Below are 18180 nucleotides of genomic sequence, written 5' to 3'. Positions count from 1 at the left end.
ACCCAGTTCAACACAAATCTTTAGTGAAAGCTACTAAGCAAAGCAGTGCAGCCCTTTGTATCATACTAGATGCTGAGAAGACCAAAAAAAGTTGGATGGAATTTTGTCTTGAGAATTTGCAGGTTTTTCTACCCCAATCTGTTTTTCAAATGGGTAATTCTTAAGGGCTGGATGTTTCAGGACCAGAAGACCCTCAGAAAAAGAAATTCCACTCCAGAAAAGGAACATACAAAGGACTCAGATTCATAGGGCCTTCATTTTTCACACCATGCCTTAAGAAGTGCCCAAGGTGAAGTTTCCTACACAACAGCAAGGAGAACGACCACAGCCTTACATAGAAGGCTAGTGCTTCTAACCAAACTCCTCATTTTGCACAACACTTCCCTGGGCTGGGGGAGGTGTTTCTTTTAATAACAGGCCAGAGTCAGTCCTTTTGTCGAGCCAGGCTTTTTGCCATTTAAGTCTGAAGTAGACAAAAACAAAGTTGAAATCCACCTCCAGCCAAATTTGAGGCACTAAGTTGTGATTTTGGCAAGAGTGCTTGTTGCAACTTTGCACTGCAGTAGCTCTTTAATGATGGGGTGAATTATGGTTCCATCTTTCATTTACATCCTGAAGAGGAAACATTTTTTCTTGACTAAATTCTTCTGTCTTCATTGACTCTCAAAACCACCTTCAGAGAAGACTTCTACAGAGTGCAAATACCCTCTCATATATGGTCCCTTCTAAATATCCAAACATATTAAATATGTTGAAAAATGATCATTTTTCAGGTTATCTATTGACAGCTTCAGAAAGTTACTAATTCACATATTCTCCAGCCTTGCACAGGAGGTAAACATTGCTGTTGCCTTCAGGAAGTTATTCCTCCATACATCTGGATGCTCTAGGCCTTTGCCCTCTATTCCAGGGCCAGAGGGGAGAGTATGAGGAAGGATTGAGAGAACATAGTCATTACACATTTGTGCTCTTGCACCATGCTATTGTTTTCTTTGTTATGACCTGTTTCAAAATGTCAGAGCTCTTTCAAGCAGCGTGGCACACTAATAGCCTCCTCTTCTATGGGGAAAAGCAATGCTTTTGTGGGTTCTTTCCCCTTCTTAATAGCAGAGAATATTCAATATGGAGCAATACAACTCTAGTCCTCAGTACAAAGTCTTGAGCAGAGAATGTGGGATCCAGGACCACAAGGTAGAAAAAACATGTAAGAGGGAAAAAACAGGAAAAATAGGCTAACATCCAGTTCCCCAAATTCCGCTGTAGTTGCTTCCTGATTATAGCTATTAATAGAACACATGTTTATATGCAGTATGTGTTCATAAATGTTTTAATAAGTATAATTTATCTGGTTTAGGGTCCAATGGGTTTATTTTAGCTGTGTTTGAATTGCTGTTGTTGTTTTAAGTCATAATTTGGTACTGGAGTATAATTCCAATAACATCTGACAGTCTAGTAACCCCTCAGAAATAGTACACTTCTTGTTTATCCTTAATATTGCTAATGTATTTTTAGTCCACTGTAGAGAAATCATGTTAATGAATAACACACCTGAGCCAAATTGGGCTTAACTACAGGCACTCTGTAGTTCTGAGGTATCCCAGGATACTTTACTAGGAGGACTCTTCAACAAGACTGCTTCTGTGAAATTCATTTTTTATTTGGTAGATCTTTAAGTTACCTGTCTTAAAGTGTTTCAGCAGAAACCTGGGACTCAATTTTCTTGGCCTATTACTTTATTCAGCAGCTGTTACAAACAGGCAGATGTACTTCAATATTCCAAGCAAAAGTTGTCAATCTTACTTGAATTTTTGAAAAGACAGTTTTCTGTAAAACCTCAGAGATTACCTATGGTCTTTCAAACCAGACATATGGCACCAAAATGCCCATTTCAGTTTTTCCACAACATCTACTGTTTAAAATCACAGGATCTTACTACAGAAATAGCTTCACTAGATTTCCAATAAAAAAGTATAAAAATGTAGACATAAAATCTTCTGTAATCGCCTACTTACTTTCCCTCTTGTGCAGTTTCTTTCAGTATATTTTTAATAACTTATGAAGGAAAGCATTACTTAGTAGCTGTGTTTAAAGCATCCTAAGCAAGGAAGAAGAAACCCTACAAAGATATGGTTTTCTTTGTGAGACAAGTTAAGTTGCATAACCAGGTGACAGCAGATTTTTTTAGTATTATTCCTAAAACAAGAGTATAATGTAGCTCTCTTTCACCAGCGAGCAACTACTGTTGCTCTGGATACTTCACAGAGCCATCTTTAGTACAGTGGTAAGTGCTCAGTATTCATTCTCGTACAATACCAGAGTAATTCCCCTCACTTTGGCATACACAAGCCTCAATTAGTTGTATGTTATCATCACATTCCCCATTAGTCACTTAGCAGAACTGCAGAGATGCACAGCAGCAACTTTCCCAATTCTTTCCTCGTAAGTCAGTCCAGGAAGCCCCCAAGTCATTTCTGTGTTTCTCTGAACTTCTCTGGATCATCTCTTTCTGACTAATTCTAAGAACATGGTGAAGGCATAGCTTTCTATGTCACAATACCTGGAGTCATATCAGGCTCTTCCCATGCCCCCCAGCTCCAGAAGAAGTAGGTTAAAAAAGGACAAAGAAGTTATAAATTATATTCAAAGCAGCCAGGCTCACACATGACAACAGAGTACAGACTGCAGTTACTCAACCTTCTCAGCAATAATCATCAAAAAAAAACCAATTCACTGTAACATTTCAGCAACCTGTTCAGTCAGAGCAACAGCCTTCCCCTTTCACTTCCCTCTGCTCCCTTATCTTGCCCTTATGCAAAGCTGTCCTTAAGGAAACAGAGAAAATTTTGCCCTCAAATCTAGTCTATAAATCACTGAGCACAAAATGACAGAATTTGCCATAAACTTTTCTGATACCTTAGCATCCTCTGCTAAGAGGATTTTACCCCAAGTCTCTTACAGACAGCATCTCTCCTTCCAAATCCTAAATTGGGAAGATAAAGCATATAAACTGTATTTTGTCTGGTCAGAGCACCTAAATCAAAGCCCACTCATCCTGTAGCAAAGTCACTGCTGAGCCCTTGGCCAAAGGAAAATTACAGTATAGCACTGTCCATGCCATTTCCCAAGGAAATTGGGAAATTCTTGGGTCTTCCACAGCTAACAGGATAAAATACTTGTCAGAGCTCACAAGAAGAATTCAGGTTAGAATTTTTCTGTTCCACAGGAGCTAAGTACTTCTCCCCCATTTCTTTATTCCATAAAAACAAGATTGGTTTTATTCTTTGCTGGGAATAAGTTTCCCCCATCCCATGCTGTTATCAGTGCGTGCAAGGGACAATATCCTTTTCGCATTATTATTTCTAGCACCACTGGTGAGAGGTTCAAATCTGAGCAGGTGACTTGACACAATCAACATATACTATCATCTTGTAGTTATAATATCTTCCTCTCCACTACAAACAACCAGAGCAAGGACTATAAGATTACCCAAACTTTAATTAATATTTGCACCAGGAAAATTTATGTTAGACACCTTTTTTTTTCCTTGCCCAACTAAAATCTCAAGACCAATAGATCCTCTGTATGAAAAGAAGTGAAAGTTATAAATTTTCATAACTTGATTTAAATGTTGGGGAATTATGCTGGAGTTTCCTACAGGGTGGAGATTACTCAAACTAGGAAACGCTGAAGCAGCTAGAGGTCAGTCAGGTCACCCACAGGTTTGTGAACACTACAGTGCTACCAAAGGCCTGCTAGCTGGAGGAGTAAATCTGTATAACAGAGAAGAGCATGGGATATAGTTCTAGGGCTAGTACTTTGCTAATTAGCCAAATCTGTAGTTTACTGTCTTACTCTAAGATGCCATAAAAGCCTTTCTGTTCAGGTCACAGTGTGGTATCAGCAATTAGTAATTATTTTCACATTTATATGTATTACATTTCAAAAAAACCCCTACAATAAAACATCTTAAAGCAAGTAAATTTAAGAATGTGACCAATGTACAATATTTTAGCACCTTTTAATTCAGTGCACATATCATGTGAACTATTTAAAGAACACTCCTTCTCTTCCTATAGGATTGCTGCACCATCCAATATAATTAGTGGTTGTGGAAAGGAAACTGTCTGGTGGAACTAAAAGGAAAATTATTTTCAGGGTCCTGACTCAGTGGAAGTCAGGAGGTTTATTCCAAGTCAGAATAAAAACCTCTGGAAAAGAATGAATATTTTAAATATTTAAGTCATAGTATTATAGATGTGCATGCACATGGGAGAAGTGAAGTCTTTAATTTCTTTTCAGACAGCTTGCTGTCAGAATATATAGAAACTTGTTGTAAATGAAGAATGTTTTTTCAGTTAGCTTTATCATGAACACAGACAGCTGCATTACTTTACCAGAATCCATTCTAATACAGGGGGCACTGCAATGGAAAAGCAGGGCTCCTTGTGGACTTGTACACTGTGTCATAGTATCCTTTAAGAAATGAGGTTTTGCAATTTCTGAGGAGTCACATGCACCCAGACTTAAATCTAACTCAGATAATAATCTAAGCCGTGGGACCCTTCCCTTTGGCACGGTTCTCTTCCCTACCAGAACAAGAAGTCTGACTTAACAGGCTGGTGCCTACAGGTCTCCTAGATTTGATGAGGGCTGACAAAACCGTATCATCATATTCATTCTTATTTAATTGCTTGCAAAACAGGATTGAACACTGCTCGAGTTCAATTTATTTTGGTTGGCTGCTTTTGTAAGCATGATCCATCCACATCCCCTGACATGAGGCAGCAAGTAACATCCTATGATCAGGGATTGTGCCAATAGTCTGGATCTGTCAGCCATCACTACACAAAGTGCAGCACAAGACTATCACAGGGATCTCCATCACAGAAAGAACTTTGGTGGCGTACACTTATTACTGGAGTATGTTCCTCTAAGTGGCACATGCAGCCCTCAGACCATACCTACACAATTTCTACTGATACAGTCACATCCGAGCCACAAAAGCTTGCAGGCAGTAAAGAAAACCTCACCAATCACTGCATTTCATCACTTCATAACAACTTTAAATGCTTGAATTGTATGGATGTTTCCTCTCAAAAGGGCTGGGTTAGGATTGGATGCACATAATGAGCTCACTTCAATTTATTTGATAAATTTTCCATTCAATGACAAGAATAAACTGAGAAAAATTGAAAACATATTTCCATAGATTGGATGAGAAGTATGTTCTATTTGACTTCAGCCTCAAAATTTCATTTCACAATGTTGAAAAAAGTAAAAAAAGTCCACTGGTTTTCAAGATGTGCACATATCTACCTATATGACAGATGGCTGCAGCTGATTTCACAGGAGTTCTCATGGACATTAAATATCCCAGTCACTCAGCTCTTGTTGGGAGTGGCTCAAAACCCAGCTGAGCCAGGAACTAAATGTGAACAGCTATACATTAATCTTAATTGCTATTCTATAAATAGTCTGGGAAAGAAGGTAATGGGAAACCCCAGCCAAATTGAGCAACCAGAGGCATGAAGGAGTATTTTTTTGTCCCCTGCATTATTAAAAGGCCAAATAGGTGTTCAAATTAGAAGGCTCAAACACTGACATCAAACTTTGTTTTAAGTAAGAGGCTTATTTTGGCATAAAACCAAAAAATCCTAAAACTAGATTTCACCTGATAGTTTGTTATATATTTTCATATTTCTCTGTTGTGTTTCTTTAAACTTGCCTTATAACAGCTGAATTTGAGATCTTAAGATGCTGAACAGAATGATTACTTGCACAGTAACTGTTTTCCTGGATTTTCAACTTATTTCAAAGAGCTTTATGGCCACAACCTTATGGCAGTAAGTTGGGAGGAACCAGAGGGATTTCAGGGTGCTGAGCTTACCATAGGCCAGGCTACATCCAGTTCTTTTGAGATTCTCAGCATAGAAGAGAGAATTCCACCTCAGAATGCCACCCAGAAGTACATGCAGTGCCATCCTTACCATAGATAGAAGAAGAATTTTTACTCCAGTGGGAGGTGAAATCAATGAGCAATACCTGGAATGTCTGACAGACCAGGTCTTGCAAGGGCACATCCCCTTAATGGGCAGAACAAAACCACTTAAGCCTTCAAAATACACACTAATTCTTCAGGGAGGGTCATGATAGGCAGGAGTTCGTTACTCATGGCCAAGGACACATCATTTTTTAACAAAGTACGGGAAAGTTGCTGCCACATCTACAAGAACTAGGATCTTGGAGACAATCATGAAGTCCAGAGGGTCATGCATTCATGTTCCAACTAAAACTACTCCACAGGATGTCTGCAGAGATGGAAGCTTTGTCCAAGCCCTGCCAGACCCTGCTACCTCTCAGGACAATCAGCTGCCAAACACAGCAGCAACTGGAAGGAGCCTGGGAACGGAGGAGGAAACAGCTCAGTCTCCTGAAGGCCTTGCTGCAGCTCTGCCTGACACCATATCAGTCACAAGTCTACAGGTTTATAAGATTCCAACCTAAACACTCTTATCACCATGTATAGCTCTGAGCCCGGGGGTTCCCTTCTGCCTATCAATACATAGATTTGTTATCATCATTGTCTATCATGTAAACTCAACTACTGTTCCAGTTGCACTGATGCGTGATAACCGTACACTGTTGATCAGCCATATCAGGCTGAAAGCATACCTGAACCCTGAGGTGTTTATATGTACAGACTGGTGGAGAAACTTGACTGGTGGCCCTGCTTGCACAAGGCTCTCTCCTTGCTCTATTAGGTCTACAAACTGAACATACAGGAAAAACTAAATATTTAAGTAGAATTCTTTTTTTTTTTTATTAAAATAAAGTTATAGTGAGAACAAAACCAGAATCTGATTTTCAGTCAGGAAGGGGAAAAAAACATCCAATTTGAAATTATTCACAGTTCAAACTGGGTTTCTTTTTCAGAGATCTGAACAACACTGTCAAACATAGTACTACTTTTCAGTTGCTTGATTTACTCCAGTACTTGATTTACTTAGTAACTCCATACAAAATAAGAAAAAAAACTAATATATATTTTTTAAATATCTTCCAATAGAAGTAATAACAAAGGGCCCATCAATACACAGTCTGAATAATACATCAAAATATTATCTACAAATAAAACCCTCAATTATTTGGCAAATCACCATTTACAGTTATATAAAAAAAGAAAGCATAACATTTTTATGGCTGCAGAGATAAATATATATTGGCATTCACTGAAATAACAAATTTGTCTTGGTGAAAAGTTGTATAATATGACAGAGCAGAAATATGTGTTAAATGTGGCTATACTTGCACTATGAACACAGAGCTCAAAGCTAGGAAAGAAACCCAGATCTTAAAACTCCAAGTTTCACTGATGTAAATGGGAGCATGAAAAAATGAAGGTTTTGTATGAAAAAAGACTTGCAGAGCCAGTCTTCTGCAATCAGAGCAAGTCCCACATGCTACAGAGAAGAAGAGATCCATCCTTTTGATGTGGGCAAGCAAAGGAATGTCTCCTTCTAGACAGCAGCATGCACCTGTACCACAAGTGGCACAGGTGACTGTGCTGTTCATCCCCGCAGGGGCCCACATGCTTCACTTGAATCTCTGAGTTCTGGCAACATCTCCCAGCCCATTCCTGGATGGGATGCTGATAGACCCAAGCAGGGTAGACAGGCTTGCTGGACTACCACCAGCATGGCCTGCCAGGTGAATTACCTTTTCCCTGGCTGCTCTGTCCAGGAGAACTCCAGCACATTCCATGCAGCTGAAATAGATCTTACTAGAAGTTCAAATTTACTACCAAACTGTACAGAGCTTTCCAATCGACCTGTAGTTTGTGGGAAAATGTCATAAGGAACACCAAGCTAGATTGTGAGAATTGTTATGCATCTTTTCTTAGGAAGGCATGTAATTCCAAAATCCCTTCAGATATGTCCAAAAATCTGCCTGTCCTACATCAAAGAGAAACTTTGGTTAGCCCAAGGTCCTATCTCCAGAACACCTATTCCCTATATCTTAGGGAATGGTCAACAGCAGGTAAACTTAATCCCATGTATTACCTAATTTTACATGAAAATTAGGATATCCCTAAATCAAAACAGGATTTTTTGTGCTTAATAGATCTGAAAAACGTTTCTTTAGCAAATCCTGTCACTAGTGTCCTGTCACTTTCTGAGCCCATTCCAATTTTTTCAGCTCAATTTCACGGTCAGATTTGCGTCATGTGAAAAAGCACCTCTTGTTATTTTGTTACGAAATTGCCTCCTGATAACAGGCCACAGGGTAAACTGTGGCTGCCATCTGGGAGAAATTTGCAACCATTGCCCGAAGCTCTTCACTCACAACTTCAGACTCCCATTAAATCCCCTTACGAGAAATCTCTTGAAGAGTTTTGATAAATTCATCCCTCATCCTGATCATACATGTGAGCCTTATTCTACCTTTACTGTACCTTGCTTTGAGAAGTAGAGGTGGTTGGCAAAGGCTCAGGGCTAGGAGGCCTCCAACCACAGACAGGATTTGAGAGCCGAGTATACCAAGGACCCATATTATGCCAGCACAAGTGAACTGGTAGTCATGAACAAAATACCTTTACTGGTTGCTACTGTTTTCTTCAATTGCAGCTCAAGCTGGACTTTCACTTTACATTAGGAAAACCAAAGCAGCCCTCCTGTGTGGTGTTGTTTCAGAGCCTACCTGAAGCTCTTTTTTTTTCACCACTAAAATTGCTCTCTTTGAAAGAGTCAGACACACTTCAGCTTTGGTAGGGAGGACTGGACCTACCTACGTCATCAGTATTGGGCTGTCCAGCTCTGTCCCTTGATCTTTGAGCAAGCAGCATGTAGACCATGCAGCCTGTGCTGTCCTCAGGTCCCTGTGAAGACCACAAAAGCTGGTGGGGGAGGATGAGATTAACAATAAAGCATACTTGAAATCCCTCCAGGCAACCCCCACCATTCCATCCATACCAGGATCTTTCATAGTTGCATATTCCATTATTGAAGCCTTGTCTACCATATATATAAGCATAAGTTCTGGCCTGCCAAAGACCAACCCCAATTCTCCACAAAAGTTTTCTGTTTTTGATCTGTTCTGAAGATGGACCACAAGTGCCTTGAATAAGTAACTAGAAAGTTCTTGGGTTTTGACTAGAGCCGTCAAAGAAAGATCTCATGGTTAAGCAGGATGGGGCAAAATCAGCAGGAACAAGAGCTATCTTGTCCACCTTTTTCACAGCAAAGCTTGACCAAATTCTCTGTGTCCTTTCTATGAGCCTGGATACTTTCTGTAGCCAGAAGACCGCCTCTGTTCTAATAGTCATTGTCTAGATCTTTAGTCTTCGTAGGCAAAACCACCATCTTTAAGAGTGATCTATATTTTACACAAAAGTATTCTTTATGTCAAACCTTTGTGCCCACCACTACCCAATCTGCTAAGAAGCAGCAGTGCTGTGTGTTCCTGATTAGCTACAGAAGCACACAAAGGAGGTTTTGGAAGAGCTTTCTATTTCATATTTGTATGTGAATGAATCCAAAAGGTATTAAAACAAGGAAAAGGATTTTCAGAAGAACAAATCATCCATCATACCTTTCACCCTTTCCTCCAACAACTACTTTTATTTAATACTAGCTTCAGTAACAACAACAAAAAAAATCATTACAAATTACCCAAGCTACAAGATAGCTTAAATATTAACAAGCATGTAAAGCCACTGGGGGTAAGACCCTGAAGCTGCATAATAATAAAGCAAGACTCAGTGAGATTCCATAATTATTTGTTACACAACCCAAGAAGCTAGCTAGAGCATTTCTAAGATTACACACCTTGCTTATGATGCCTAACCATGCCAGAAATTACATAAGGGTTTTTATAACATAATCATTTATCATTAAAAAGGCAAAACAAAGGGTCATTATGACCAGAGGTGACAATGCAAGAATTGGTTTACTTAGCACCTGATCCAAAGCCTATGACAGTGATTCGCATATATTTCAACATGCTTTGGATCAGACATTGAGTGTTTTCCATGATGTTCCCTATTTTGCTTCTGTAGAACTAAAAGATTAGAACTGTAGAGGAAATTAAAGTGGACATATGTTCCTGTCAGAGCTGAGAAATCAGAGCTGGCACTGATTTTGGTGGTAGTAGCATCTGTTTGACATCCTTCCAGAGGGGGAAAAGAGAAAAAAAAAAAGGAAGCTGGCCACCAATTCAGATTCCCAAATATAGGTTTGAATGCTTTCTAGGTATTTCACTTCCAGAAATGTTGACCTATGCAGTCAGCCCTAGCAAGTGTTGCAGGAAGCATCTGAAGCTGTTGAGATACAAGTGGATATATCTATTCCTAGGCACTTTTATGACAAGAAAAATGCAAAACACATGACCAGCTGTACTGTTAAACAGGAAAATTACATCTGCAGCATGGAAATGGAGTCCTCAGCTGTAAGTCTAGCTCTATCCATCAGGAAGTCCTTTCGGATAAGAACAGATACTCTAGTGAGACAGTTTATCTGCAAAGCTGCAGGTGAGGACTCTACTTGTTCTCTTCCTCCAGACACATTAAGGACTCTGGAGAGTACACAACTCAGTGGAGAAATACTAGGAGAAAAAAATTCTCACACATACAGTCATATATGCTGACTTAGAAAACGTAAGACTCCTGCATAAGAAGCAAAACAAAGACTTTGAATTGACTTGATGGGTAACAAGCTGCAGGATCAGGTTTGAAAATATCTTGTTGTGGAAGTGCTGCTCTGCAGCAGTTAAATATAATTAACCCAGAGTCAACAAATTGGGGGGGGGGGGGGGGGCGGAGGGGATGGGGGGAGAGAAAAATCACCTCAGAATACAACAGAAATCTACTGTCTTGAATACTGGGGTAAATGTAGATAATGCCCAGTTTTGTTAATTGCTAAATTTTCCTAAAACCCTTAACTACCATTAAATAAGACTTGCAGGATCTAGATGCTTTTTTTGTTACAGAAAAAAAGAAAAATTTTAATAGCTCCCAGAGAAGTTTTCTTGCAACTGAGCAGGCCAGCCCACATGGGCAGACTAATCTGTCACAGAAACCAGAGGCACAATGGTTTCTGTGCCTCTAACTTATTTGCGGCATCCACATCTCCAGATCCCTGTCTGACAGTCACACCACTCAGGACCAACAGAGGACCCCTGGTCTCTCCAGATTCATAACTTCTCCTTTAACTCACAGCTCTCTTAGTGTAGTTTGCAAGGCCTAAGCCTGGCATCTACCAAGAGCTGCACAGTGCTCCAACATACATTTTGCCTTGCCACAGACACACTGTCTGGTAATTTAATCAAGCCAACAGTGAGTACCTCCCACAAGGGCACAATTTCTTGTTGTTAACTGCTTCCTAGATGGAAGGATTCATGGTGCTGAACAGCCAAGGGTCCCACCAAAGCATCCAAACTCCATTTCTAAATCCTTTCGAGTCTCACTCAGCAGAGCAGAGACCTGTAGCACAAGGAGGTGCTGGTCTGCATGTCATGACTTATGTCTGCAATAGGTCTGGGAACTCAGTCTACCAAGGACTTGCCCATGAGCTCAACTCCATAGAAGCACTGGAGATACCCCATCTTCTGTTTCTGTGGTGTCTAAATCTGATCCAGCAAGTGTGACACCTGTGCCATGCACTAGGCAGTCACTTTGGAATCAAGGACCAGAACAAAGAACTTCACACCCACACAACCCTCAGTGCAGAGGAGATTCTTCTCTTCATGCTACCCAAATTATAATTGTGTCAATTTGCCTTTCCCGAGATATTCAGTCTTCCATGTTCTTCAGAAACAGCCCCTGGACACACTAACCTTTTTCTACACAGAATGAAAAATCTCAGATTCAAAACTTTTCCTTTTCTATCATCCACTCTTACAAAAGGAAGAACTATTCCTAAGGAACATATTTGGCCCTCATTCTATTCTTGAGACACATGCTTTCAAATAAGACAGAATTAGATATTACTTCTTGAACACAAAGCTAAGCATCTTTTAATATGAAGGAATTTGCAGGTACTTGTAGGAAAATGCATTTTCTAAGCCAAGATGGGTTTAGCTTCCAGCAGGAACATCAACAGCCCGTACAAACCTTGTGTCTTTTAGATTTGCTTGGTAGGAACAGACACATTACTATTAGAACTGACAAAACACCCACATTATTCTTTCTCCCCCATTAGCCTGAGTGGCACCAATCAAAACATCTAACTAGTACTGTCTTTGTTTGGATCCAGTTTGCTGGCTTTCTCTCGACTCCAGGTCCTACAACTGGTGATTGGCATACCATTAATAGCAAAAAAAAAAAAAAAGCAGAGCCTCTGTGGAGGTGTGCAGATAATCAAGGCAACACTGCAGCCTGCAGGTGTGTTTTAAGATAACACCAGGACACACCTGGATACTCCTCTGCTCTCCACTCCCAGAGGATAGCACACTGGCAGTGACAGACTAGAGGATGTTCTGAAGTCACTTCAATGAGCTATGTATTAAGTAGACCAAAACAAATTATTCAGGCTGCATCCATACCTATAAGGAAATAATGATTTACCTTTCCTTCCCTCTCCACCCCCAACCCCTGCCCTTCTCAATAATTGAAGGACTTGGTAAAGGTTAGTAGAATTCTTTACTTATCCATGGATATTTATGTGCATGGGAAACTCTAAAAGCCTCAAGATGATGAACAATAAATGTAATTTTACACAGAACTGGGAATACAAGAGAGAAAGAGAGACTTGGGACTGAAAAGGAAGACACAAGTGGGGACCAGATCAGATAACACCCATTCTCTTCTTTGATTTAGCAGCCAGATACCTTGTTAAGGTATCAATAAGCAGTCTGGTGAGGGCAGCCTTTTTCAAGTCTATTTGTCCCCCTCCATTGCTTTAACATATTCCTCTCCTTGGAGCTCAGGTTCTTTACCACCACAATTTTCAAGCCATTTCAGATCATCTTCTGCACTTAAATTACCTCAGAACTTAAGATCCTTTGTCAGCTTCTTCAAATAAGATCCAAAAATAACATCTTTTACTGCTTTCTCCACATTCCTACAGTTAAAAGTTCTCAGTACACTCCAAAATTTTGATTAGTTTTGTCCTGTTATACTTTTTATTAAAACTCCTCTATGACCTGCCTTTTAAATCTGCCTAATAGTTACTTACAACCAGATTGTGCTCTAACTCCTCTATTCAGCCTTGTGACCTCAGGAGGCTTATGCATCTTTACTTCTATTTCCCAGAAGCATCCAATAAACTCATCTCTTCTTCTCTGGAGAAAGTCTAAAATTCTTGGCATGTATTGCAATTTCTCTCCTTTGTTTCCCTGTCTCCCTACCGTGGCAATTAATTCTGATATAGTACTCATAGAGTCCATCTCCCAAGTTTCTACAATACCTGTTGTAACTTATCTTCGGCTGTGACCTAATGTTTTGGATATATTTTTTTTAATTGGCATACCCTTGGCATTAGTGTAGAGAGATTCCAAGTGCTCAGTTCACTGCCCTATTATTCTCAGTTCTCTTTCTGTGATTGCTTTTATAAGGCTCCCCATTCTACCCCCAACAGGTGTCAGGATACTCATTTAGCTATGGACTCCTACCAAAAGTATTTTCAAGCCTAGTTCTGTCTCCTGTCAAAAAATGCTTTCTCCCTGCTTAACTAACTGGACATCATCTTTTATCTCTTCTTTCTCAGAGTACACAAAGTTCATGACCAGCAGACACAGACATTCTATCTTGTCCCTTTGCTCATCCACACACTCCCCTCTGGCACTTACCTGTTCTTGCCTGACTCTACTTAAGAGAGCTGTGACTCTCTTAAGCCCCAAACTGATTCCCCTTTTGGCTAGGGCCACACCTGGCTGTGGCTCCTCTGCACTAACATAAGAAAAAGCAGAGAAACACTATTACAATTCATCTTCTCATTATGTCTCCAACTTAAGTACTTCCTACTGCACAGAACAACAGTGGAAGCAGTCTGATGACCATGTCTGTGCCCTTCTGAAGTCTGCTACTGATCGTCAACAACCTCTGACCACCAATGATCTCTCATCTCTTAATGTTTTAGACATTGCACTCATGGCACCTTCTGCCTTTCCTTCTAGAAAGAGTCTATCACAGGCTCACATACAACATTCCACACACCCTCTGCCTCAATTACTTTTAATTAACAGCATATCAGTAAAGAGTCAGACAACTTGAACTACAAAGGCACCAAAAGTAACCCATGTGTTACTAAAGCCAAATAACAAAAAGGTTCAAGCATACATGGGATCACTTTCTGCTACAGATGACAACTCCTTTACTTCTGTCTCTCCCAGGTTACCCAAAGGGGATTGGAACAACTCACCCTGCAACAATTCATCAAATATTTAGCTGTTCTAAAAAACACATAGCAAGTACTACATCAACTTCACTGTTTGTAAACCACAGAGAATACCCAATTATGACCACTAGCCCAGCCTATGAGCCTCCCTTGTTTTTATAGTTGCCTTAATCAGCAGTATATTGAAAAGAACTGTGCTGCTCAGGCTCCGAGCATTTGCATGCAGTCAGCCTGGCCTTACATTCCCTCAGAACAGCAGGCAGGTGATAGTCATCATCCTTCAAGTGGTCTCTCATGCTTATACAAACATGGGTTTGGGATGGATAAGTTTGGTCCCTTGTCCCCAATGTAGTTCCTAGTGCCATGCAGCTCCTGCAGCTGTCTGACATAGCCACAATTGAAAGTGATGTGATGGGCATTAACCATTGGAATGGCTCCTAATTTGTCATTTTGTCTACTTTTTCTACATGTAGATGGATCCCTCACACTACTTGCTGCTCACCCCAGTGTGATTTCCAGGATGGGTGCCAGGCATGCACAAAAGGAGGAAGACAATATGAAACCATAACAAAAAGTCAATTATGTGAACCACATAAGTTCAGTTTATTATATATGTTTTAATATTCCAGTAAGAGTTCCTAAACTTTCTCCACCCTTAATGTAAACATAGATGTTTTCAAAATCTTTGTGATTTTTCCACCTCTCCAAAATTGTCCTCTTCTAGCCCGAAATTTCACTATGCACCTAAGGCCTTTCTAATTTATGATGTTTGAGTGTCAATCTGTAAGCAAAGTAATGTGTGATTTCTAACATTATCCACATGACACAAATGGGCAAGAAAAATAGTAGGAGTACTAAGTGTTCATGCTATGCTGTATGTTCAGTGAACAGCAGCCAAAGTTAAGATTGAGTTTAAATATTGTGTTTAAGAAGAGCAAAAAGCCATAGAAATGTCATTCACTTCAGTCAGAACCTGGACTTTTTAATGATTATTACTACTTAAGAAGTCAAAAAATTATTGTTGGAGATTCTTCCTTGTTTCTCATACTCTGCCCAAAGCTATTGACATTACTGGAAAGTTTCCAGTTTTGAATGTGAATTGGGTCTCTCTTTTGCAGGTATATTTTTATTGAGAAAAAACAGAAGGTAAAATACCTGTGAAGACTGTGAAATTATCTCAGTGGAAGTACATTGGGGTAGATAGAAATAATGTAGTTCTTAATGAAGCCCCAAAAGGGCCCTCAATAATTCAAGTGAGTTCTTGCAAAGGGGCATTTTTACTGATCTAGAAAGAGCAGAATGTAACACTCACTCCTGCACTTCATAATAAAACCCTCTTGAACCCCAAAACAGCAGAAGAGAACAGGGATATTGTCTGTCTTTTGACAGGGAATGCTGGCACCTTAAACAGCCACATGGATACTGTTGGCTAGCTAGAGATAGGTTCTGTGCTGAAGGACTCACAGTCCAAACGGGTAAGATAAAATGCAATAAAATAAAAGCAATCTTCTTATCCCTGTTTTATGGGTAGGAAACAGAGCTCCAGAAATTAAGTGCCTTGCTGCTCAAAGCCATACAGGAAATCAGTGTCAGAGGAAACAAATTCAAACCTTAGTGTCATGGTAGTTCCTTCCTCTTGATACCACTTTGACCATCAAGGCTGCTTTCAATTAAGCCTTTTATTGAGGACATCTCTTTCCAGCTATGCAATTTTTTTTATTGCATATCCCACATGGTGGACCTGTAGAATTACAAGTGTCTCCAACCAGGTCCTTTACTGCGTTTTATGAACCTTAATGAGCCCCCCCACAGAAAGGCGAATTCCCTACAGGGAGGGGGTAGGGAGCAGGGAAGCAGAAATTGCAGCATTGTATGAGGCTTTTAGTGTGCGGTCCAGGCTCAACGAGTGGTGTGTAAACAATCCCATTTGCCACGTTTAAGGACAGGCACAATTTTAGGAAATCCAAACACCCTGTTAGCCTACTGACCTTTAGATAACCTACTTCAGCAACAATGAAACTTACAGTGTGCTGGGGAGGCGGAGGGGCAATGCTGGGAAGATGCGTTGCTGCCATAGGAAATGAGCCAAGGAAAACTCTGTCATCATTTTGATGTTCGCCTGATGAGTCTGTAAAAGGAGAAGAGTATCAGCTTGCTAAAAAAAACTGCTTCCTGACAGATATTTGCAGTGAAGTTTTCTGCCCTAGCAGCACTAGCTGAGTGGTGCTGCCTCCACTTGCCTTGATCCTCTTACCTGAGAACTCTGGTTTTCCACAGACCAAGATGAAATGGAATCCAAATAAAAAGTAATTCCACATTGTCCACAGGTTTTCAACCTGAAGGCACAGAGGGAGTGCGCAAATCAAGCTCTTCTGTCCTACATATATAATCTCAGTATGGATTTTGGTAATTCATACCAGGAACATAAATTGAAAGTGAAAGGGAAACTAGGGTCAAAAGCAGGAATGGGGATTGTTTGCATGGCCATTTGACAGCAGCACATATTCAGTAAGCAGCTGATTGTATAAATACCTTCAGTTCACCTTGCCCAGATTTCTTTTTCCTGTGCACAGTCAGGTGTTGGTCCCACTGTCACAAAGTCCTTTCTGTACAGGAAGGGCTGGGAAGGGATGTTACACAGTGAAGATGCACTACCATTTGCATTTCTCACCTAGGAATAATGTCTGCTTACATCTTTTGGCTAATTCAGCTGTCCCCACCCTTTAGCTATAGTCTACTGCTCAGAAATCTACCTTGGGGTGGCTTGCCCAGTGGCAATGCAGAGAACAGAAGGGATGTTTCTTTATTTTCTCTAACCATGGTCACTTTTAGCTGCTGGGAATAGCTCTTGTGATTAAAAGGAGAGTGCATGTATCAGTTTAATATCTAGTTTATATATGTAGTTTCATTTTTTGTGTTTTTAAAGCCTGGACTTATTGTGGGAAAACTGAGGAGAAAGACCTTTACAGCTGCATCAGCTTTGTGGTGGAATGTGAAGGAACCTAGAACAGCACTGTTAGGTGGGCTTGCCCAGCACTGGGTGAAGAGAAACACAGTCAGGCTACACGGAATAGTTTCATTGCAAGCCTGTCTCTATTCAGTCTTTTGAAAAAATCATTTTACTCTTTCTCCTCCCAGTCCTTGCTTGTGACATGCTGGAGCTTTGTTACACCCAGCACTTGGATAAATACAATCACCGCACATGGTTCATGTAGGAATAGCAACAGCCTTGAGTACAGTATTGTAAGAGTAAGAGATTTTGTTCTTTATCACCTTGTTACATTGGTCCTGCAAGCCTAGCCATAAAAAACACCTTGTAACCATACCTAATATCCAATATGTCTGCAGCAAAACACATTTTTCATGTATCGAATCCGTGCACGGCACAGAAAGAATGACTTGGAACGGGAAGAAAGACGGAACATTGAGCTCTAGGAAAACTCAAAGGAACGTTTTATTGTAACATTTATAATAGAAGTTGGGGGGTTTAGTTTTGCCTCAAGGTGTAACTTGCTCATAAAAGTTCTGGAAAACCTGCTGTGTATAAGAACCCTGGCCTATGATGTCAGAATTCATTATGCACACAGGGGCTATTTACAGCCTTGTAAAGTTGTAGACAAGGAAATTGTTGCTGAAATATTGTTTCCAAAGTTTAAAGGTAATCATTCTACTGATGTATACACCTCAGCTATTGAACAGATCTTTTAAACAGTTCCTGTAAACTGAAAAAATCATATGGCTTGAGTTGTAAACATCCACTCATTTTTCTTCATATGTGCTACATATAGAATTATATATATGTACAGGGGTAACTGTGAGATATTTATTTTTATGCAAAAGTTATCTGCTA

This window comes from Lonchura striata, chromosome 2 (assembly GCF_050655825.1).
Source record: "Lonchura striata isolate lonStrDom1 chromosome 2, ASM5065582v1, whole genome shotgun sequence".
NCBI lineage: Eukaryota > Metazoa > Chordata > Aves > Passeriformes > Estrildidae > Lonchura > Lonchura striata.
The sequence above is the reverse complement of the archived record's forward strand: the minus strand, read 5'-3'. Positions refer to the sequence as shown.